Source organism: Protopterus annectens, chromosome 4.part1, assembly GCF_019279795.1.
Source record: "Protopterus annectens isolate FY-2018-M chromosome 4.part1, PAN1.0, whole genome shotgun sequence".
NCBI lineage: Eukaryota > Metazoa > Chordata > Ceratodontiformes > Protopteridae > Protopterus > Protopterus annectens.
The window spans coordinates 239,961,104-239,969,257 of NC_056734.1; the positions used below are offsets into that span (position 1 = coordinate 239,961,104).

Below are 8,154 nucleotides of genomic sequence, written 5' to 3' on the forward strand. Positions count from 1 at the left end.
TAGATTTCATTGTACCCTGTTTGTTTCTTCTTCATCACAGAGTTTTTACTGTGAAATAAAACACATGCATATTTAGCAGTACTTCATCTGTGTTTACTTTTAATGTATTTTTATTTGGGGGTTGTGATAATGGTTAAGGTGTCTACCTCACAGACACAAGGCACAGGGTTTGATTCTAGCCTTTAAGAAGGAAAGTGGCTAGGCTTAAAATGGCCTACAGGGGCAGCTAGCCTAGTACTTACCTATGAATCTATGAATTTGTTTATCAGGGTAGACCACTGATTCACATGTACAGCTTTCAGGCTCCACCTGTTCAAATACAAGATATGCAAACAGTGCAACAACACAAACATTTATGAAGAAAGAGTATATCAGTAGAAAATCAGCATTGTACTCTATACTGTTAAAAGTTAGCAGCACACAGTTATACAGAAAATAACAAGAATGGAAGGCATATACACACAGTGGAGAGAAAGGAAGGCATAAGGAAGGAGAAAAGGGAAGGATTTATGAAGGATGTTTACAGTAAATTAGAGAAAGAACAGGAACAAAGAGTAAAAGCATTTCAAAGGGAAGGGAGAAGAGCAGAGTGGGAGTTGTAGACGAGAGACAAAGAGAGAGAATACAGTTTTAAAGTATAAAATAACATAACATAGATGTAGCCATTTTGGCTAAACTAGAGATAGCACTTTGATTGTCTAGGTGCAATGTAATGTGACCTGAAGTGAAGTAGCTGCAACTTGTTTCTTTGCACAGATGGGCTTTAAGCTGAGATTTACAGTTAGAATATGAAGTAAGAGCCTTGAGACTGGCAGGTAGTGAATCCCACAGAGTAGAATCTAAAGTATAAATTCTGTGCTTTGTACAGTGAAAGTTAGTCCTAGGTTTGTACAGTATTGGGGTCTGAGTGTGATTACTTTCTTATGTTATAGAAAGGGAATCTTCTAAATCTAAATTTTCCAGATGGGGCATGTTTTCTAAATGGAAAGGCTCAAATATCTGAGAAGCAAGTAAAAGATCCATCATCTCTTTTATAGGTAGCAATTTAGTTTTCTTTTCTTGTAAGGCAGTGATGTTTATTTTATGAAGAGAGAATTATGAAATGGCACATTTTGTTGCTGAGGGTCTGCAGTGCCTTGGTGTTTGTTTCTTTGTGGCTCCTGCACTTAAAAATACAGAGGTGTTCTTGCTGTTGAGGAAAGGAAGTTGCACATTCCCATGGCCCTGAAAAGTAGGTATACAATTTTCTGTATAGTTTTTGTTATGTGTTGCTGAAAGTTAAGGAAACGGTCTAATCAGATATCAAGATATTTAAAAGAGGTGGTCTTCTCAATAGATTAAGAGCTTAAGACTATAATTTGTCAAGAGCTTGGGGTATTGGAAAGTTTCTATCTAGTTCCAGAAAGCATGACTTTTGTTTTGGAAGTATTTAGAAGTTTATTATGCAAAAAGTGCAGACATATCCTGTGATTCTTAAGAATGATCATAAAGCTTGATGTTTGGGGTGCAGAGGCAGAAAGCCTTGACTATAGCCCAGGTAACCAGTGTTCAATAAACAGTTGAGGTGCCTGACACATCTGCTGGGGGAAGATGGGTGCTACCATCATGGGTGGTTGGCCTGACACATCTGGTAGCGGAAGATGTGTTCTACCATCATGAGCAGTTTGCTTGACACATCTAATAGGGGAAGATGGATGCTACCATCACAGGTGGTTGGTTTGACACATCTGCTAGGGGAAGATGGGTGATACCATCATGGGTGGTTGGCCTGACACATCTGCTAGTGGCAGATGTGTTCTACCATCATGAGCAGATGGCCTGACACATCTGATAGGGGAAGATGGGTGCTACCATCATGCATGGTTGGCCTGACATATCTGATAAGAGAAGATGGGTACTACCATCATGGTTTGTTGGCCTGACACATCTGATAGGGGAAAATGGGTCCTACCATCATGGTTGGTGGAGTGGAGCCAGCTGTGCACTGCTACTGCACCTTTGATGAGAGGTAGCAATACACATACATAGGCTGGGTGCAAGTGTTAAGCTCACCAAGCCACTAATAGTCATGGCCATTAGTTCTGGAATGCAGAAACATGCATTCACAAGGGGAAGACATTGTACCCCTCAGTGAGGATGCAATCCCACCAAGTCTGTCTTAGGATGAGGTTATAGCCATTATATACATCCTCATTACCAGGGTGCTGTTGAGGTCATAAAATACCCTCTTGGCTGTCTGAGTGATGGCATCCACCGGATAGTTGTCATCCTGATACTGGTTGAAATTCCTAATGTTGGGGAACAAATGGGCCGTGACATATTGGAGGGAAGGTTGAAGTTCAGCAAGCAAAGAGGCAAAAGCCATATGTTAAAATAATGCTTGATAGTTCAATGTCTGATAATCGTAATGATTTAAAAAGTCTTGCTAATAGGATCATAGGATCATAGGAGTTACATTGCAACTGAGCTAAGAGGTCATTTCTACATTGTTAGTGCCTACCCTTAGGCCTTACCTTCCTTTTCAAAGGAAGGCCAGGTCACTCATGAAGGGTGAATTTATGAATTCTCATCTAGTTGTTCAATTCCTTTTTCAAGGCAGACAGTGTGGTTCATTGCTGAACTTGGAAAGTAAGTTTGTTCCAGTGGAGAGGTGTGTGATAACTGTATACCCCCAATTTTGTTGTATTAATTTGTTGGAGTAGATCATATCTCTGTCTGCAGTGCTAGCAGGGCTGTTTAGTTTATGCATGTATGAGTTACTGGATTACTGGATCCCATATAACCCTATAATTAAGGTATAGATTGCCCCTAAGAAGTCTGTATGAACTGGTGAACAGATATAAATCCATAAGCCTTAACAGTTGAAGTCTTTTAAGCCTATAATCTTTTGAGTTACAAACTTTAGTGGCCTTTCCAATTGCTTGATATACCTAGTAAGGTATATCGCAAAGGGAGTGTTGTACTCAATGATGGATCTAATTAGTGTGGAATAAAAGGAGGCAAGGACTTATTTTGACCTGGAAGAAATACATTTTACTATTAACTGTACAAGACTGAAATATTTCCTAACCACCATTGTAATGCGATGGTCTAATGTGAAGGCTCTATCCACACAAGTACCTAGTACTAATTTGCTTATTTAGAAAAAATCTCTAACTTGTTTCACCCGCTTTAACTGCATTGCCTGAAGATGGGTGTTAGGATTAACAAGCCACTGATAGCAGCAGCCTGTAGTTCTGGGATCTGGAAGCATGCATTTACACGAGGAAGACATTGTGGACCTTGGTGCTGACAAAATCCCACAAACGTTGTCCTAGGGTGATGGAATATATATATATATATATATATATATATATATATATATATATATATATATATATATATATATGTGTGTGTGTGTGTGTGTGTGTATGCATGCTGATAAGGGCATAAAACACCCTAGTTACCTGAATAATGGCACTGTCTCGCCAGCTCTTGTCCTGATACTGAGTAAAATTCCTGTTGTTGGGGAATATGGGGGCCATGCCATATTGGGGGTAAGTTGAAGGTCAGCAAACAGAGGGGCAAAAATCATTTATAAAAAAAAGCTTGTCAGTTCAGCATCAGATTAACATGATTGCTTGGCTCCTTAAAAAAGCTCTTATTTGTTTCACCTGCTTTAATTATTTATATCTGAAAAATGCAGTAACAGAAAGTACACTTCTCAATTAACATGTACCTGTACACCAGTAGAGTTGGAAAGGGAGTTTATATTTTGTGGCCTTTGAGAATATTGGAAGAGGCAGCAGGTTCAGGTTTCAGTACTGTACTGTACTATGTGTGTTAATGGTGGAAAACCTCTTCTGAGGCAAGGAATAGGTATGTGTATACTTATTACTGTTTATGGCATAGTGACTCAGATTCCCAAACAATGCAAACACAAGCAATTACACTGCATCCAATTCTAAAAAAGTGCACTGGAATTTCTTAAATCATATAGGTGATTCCAAAATAGATGGCAGATACATAATTCCAAAATACTATCAAATTTTGAATTGTCATTCAATGCCAGTGTGAATTCTCAAAGTAATCGTGCTCCCTGTTCAATGAAAGGGATATTTTGGCATTGACCTAGCTTTACCTGTATAGCAGCAGTGTCATTTCACACAATACATGGCTGGAAATGCCAGGTATCTGCAGTGCCATTACTAGTATACAGGTGAGAATGCTCAGAGGCCAGGGATGTGCTTTGTCTCATTGTTCTATAGATGTGTGCAAATATGGTAGGTTTCGTGTGTGAATCATGCCTTTCAGATACCGGGGATGAAAAACTCACTCTCTGCAGTATGGCTGCATAACTTTCTTTTTATATGACCCATGATATGGCAACCTTAGTTTGTTTGTCATGAAGAAATGAAGTATAGCAGTCAATATACAGATGGGGCTATCATATAGTCATATTTGGAGATCATCAGGGACTGAGAGATGTGTTCATGCAGACTCTGACTATGCAGCACATAAGTAATGGGATCCATTAACATGTAAAGTTTCAGAATTTCATTATCTATATGTGGTGTAGGATTACTTCTAGATAAAGGAGATTCCAGTATAACATCTGGAATCTCCTTGGTAGACCTTAGCCCTCCCAGTATTGGGAGTAGACCAGAAATATTGGTTTGATGTAGTGTTTTAGACTGTCAGAGGCCCTCTGTAATAGTACCCCAAACCTCTGTGAATGTGTACCAGCATATATTATAGTCAGTGCTACAAAGAGCACAGTGAAAAGCTCAGCTAGTTTAGTATGCGTCTTAGTTTTAATTAGATGTTTATTTTTCCAATTCTTTCAGCTCATACAGCATAATATTGTCAGTGTAATTTTCAGTATTGCTTTTACATCTACTAAAAATCAAAAGATTTAGCACTTAACTATTATAATTACTATACAAAGAATGAACAGAAAGTCCAAGTTTTGGAAATATTAGTACAAAATTCATATTTCCACAAAAAAGCTGGTTTCTCGCCTTTGTTTTAACAGGCTTGTAGTAGATGGCAACCGACCTGAAAGAAGAAAAACGTGATGTGATTTTACTACTTTAGAAGTGTTAAAATATGCATCTTAAAAGCACATTTATTATATTTATTAACACAGAGAACAAATTACAAATTAAAATACTTTTATACTTTGATGACAAGTTCAGTTTACCCTTTTTCACATAGGGGTAGTAATATCCACTGTAGTACTACAAATTTCATACTTGTCATCATAATGATACAATGTGTGAGCCAAAGGTACATCGGTAATAACTGCTTTCAAGCATGTGTAAAATGGAACTACAACATATTTCGCAGAGCTGTCCTTTATATTATATGCTGAATGCACTACATTGACTGATGAAAAGAGAAAATTTGTGGCCAACATTACTTAATATGCTTAGTACCTACAAAATAGTATTAGTAACATTTTAGTCAGACTCTGAATAGTTCTGTGTGTGTGTGTATATATATATATATATATATATATATATATATATATATATATATATATATATATATATATATATATATATATATATATATATATATGGTTTACTATAATATATTTTAATTCACTGTGTTCGAATATTCAGATGTCCAAACCACATGTTGGAAAATCAGAACACTGAATAGAGTAAATTCTGAACTAAGCATTTCAGTAAAGTCGAATGTCGAACATGTCAACTTTACTGAATGCTTACATCTGCTCAGCATTAAAACACACTTTTTGCAAAGGGGCAAGCCCCTCTGCACCCCCCCCCATGTGGGGGGCTGAGCCCCCACACACCCCCTACTTATATATACAAACTCCGAGATCACAATACAGTGAAGGAAAGGGTACATTTTCCGATTTCCACTTTAGTGCGATCTGCACCACAATGTTGAACCTTGTAATAGTAAACGTTCACTATTACAGGGTTCGACATTGTGGTGCTCGCATTTTCAGATATGCAAATTAGGTTTCGCACATATGTTAATCACATAAAGTACGACTGACTATGTGATAGTAAACCTTTATATATATATATATATATATATATATATATATATATATATATATATATATATATATATATGGGTCCCCTTCGAATGGTCGACATTTCACAATGTCGACATTCATATGGCCAAGACCATATGATTGACATTTGAAATGTCAACCATTGGGAACCGGCATCTCCCTACAGTACGGAATGGAAAGATTTCCACTTTCGCACTGTAGTGCGATCTTGGAGTTGGTATATTTAAGTTCCGGGGGTGTGTGGGGGGGGCGGAGTTTTAAGGTAACTTTGTTTTGTTTTTTATGTTCTACTTGTATGGTCGACATTTCAAATGTTGATCATATGGTCTCGGCGATATGAATTTCGACATTGTGAAATGTCGACCATATCAAGTAGAACTATATATATATATATATATATATATATATATATATATATATATATATATATATATATATATATATATACACACACACACATACAGCTTACCTCGACTACATGCGGTGTCATGTTCTGTAAAAGTGCTGACATAAAAAGAGATCAGAAGCCAGATATATGAGATAAAATTCTGGACAGTTGAGAGCTATACCCTGCAGACATTCTCATCTACACAGAGGCATACAAATAGTTTAATGAAAATTTACCCTGGGGACTCACATCAGTGAGACAAAACAAAACCGAAATTAAGTTGGAGTTGCAACATCCGTTGTATAATTGCAGTATAACTTGAACATTTCATTGGTAATTCGTAGTTTACTCCCAGTGGTGGAGGCGATTTCTTTTTGTTAATTAATGTGATTGTACAACTGCACTACAAACTTAACAATTATAAGTAATTTGCAACTTTACCAGAGCTGTGGTAGAGTTTATGTTTGCCTTCCTTTTTGGGTAAATATTAAAAACTACCCACTTGATTCCATGATATGTTATACTTTATAGATAGATAGATAGATAGATAGACCAACAAACATATTTTCTGCTTTTCACTGAGAAGTGCCTTTGACTTTTTCATCCAGTCTCCTTCCAGAATCTTGATGTCTGTCTTCTTGACTGGACTACAGAAATGCATATGTTATTAGATGTGTTGCCTAACCATAAGTTAGTATAGCACAGACATCAATTGCTCACTTTTGGAGTCTCTTCCCTTCAGGATCCACTCCTGCATTCTTTTGCATTGCTCCATCAGTCTGATCCAATCAATGTGTGAGAAACACCTCTACATCCTTCTTTGCTCTGTTGCTATCACTTCCCCTCACCTGCTGCACCATCGGGATTGTTGTGGTTCAGGCACAAGACTTTGCATTTGCACTTACTAAAGTTGAACTTCCACCCATCCATCAACTTACTCAGCCTTCCCAAGTCTTTCCCAAGTCTTTCTCTAGCTTTATCTCTCCTGCTGCTGGTGGTTTGTGTCATATGTGAAAAGTCTGGCCCTCTTTTCTTATTTATTCACATATGTCTGAAATAAACCCACTAAACCATAATGGAGACAGGATAAATCCCTACAATACACACACACACACACACACACACACACACACACACACACACACACACACACACACACACACACACATATACTTATATACATTTTGTTATATGGGCATTACAGTGGTGCAAACATATATATATATATATATATATATATATATATATATATATATATATATATATATGGATCCCTATCACATGGTCGACAGGCCATATGATCGACACTCATTTGGTCGACAGTTCATTTGGTCGACAAGCAGTTTTATGTGGGGGGGCTTCACCCCCCACACCCCCCAATGTGGGCGGCTGTGCCCCCCACCCCCCCTAACTATATATATCAACTCTAGGGTCGCACAACATTGGGGAGGGGGGCAAATCTGCCTGTCGACCAAATGAATTGTCAACCAAATGAGTGTCGATCAAATGGCTTGTCAACCATCTTAGGTAGACCCATATATATAAATATATATATAGATAGATAGGCATTACAGTGATGCAAACATATATATATATATAGATTATATATATATATATATATATATATATATATATATATATATATATATATAGGGGTCTACTTTGAAACATCTAAAACCAATAACATCTAATTTCATAACACTGAGACCAGAACATCTAAAACCCATAACATCGA

At 37.2% G+C, this 8,154-nt stretch overlaps 1 protein-coding gene across 2 annotated transcripts in view; it reads right to left on the bottom strand.

Moving 5' to 3' along the window:
* Positions 1-4,781: 4,781 nt before the first annotated feature.
* LOC122800827 (phospholipid scramblase 1-like) overlaps positions 4,782-8,154 on the bottom strand; it is a 604,453-nt gene continuing 601,080 nt past the window's right edge. For both annotated transcript variants that reach the window (XM_044070117.1, XM_044070116.1), the window contains one exon: positions 4,782-5,037. The gene's annotated coding sequence lies outside the window, so the exon portion shown is untranslated. The remainder of the gene's footprint in view (positions 5,038-8,154) is intronic.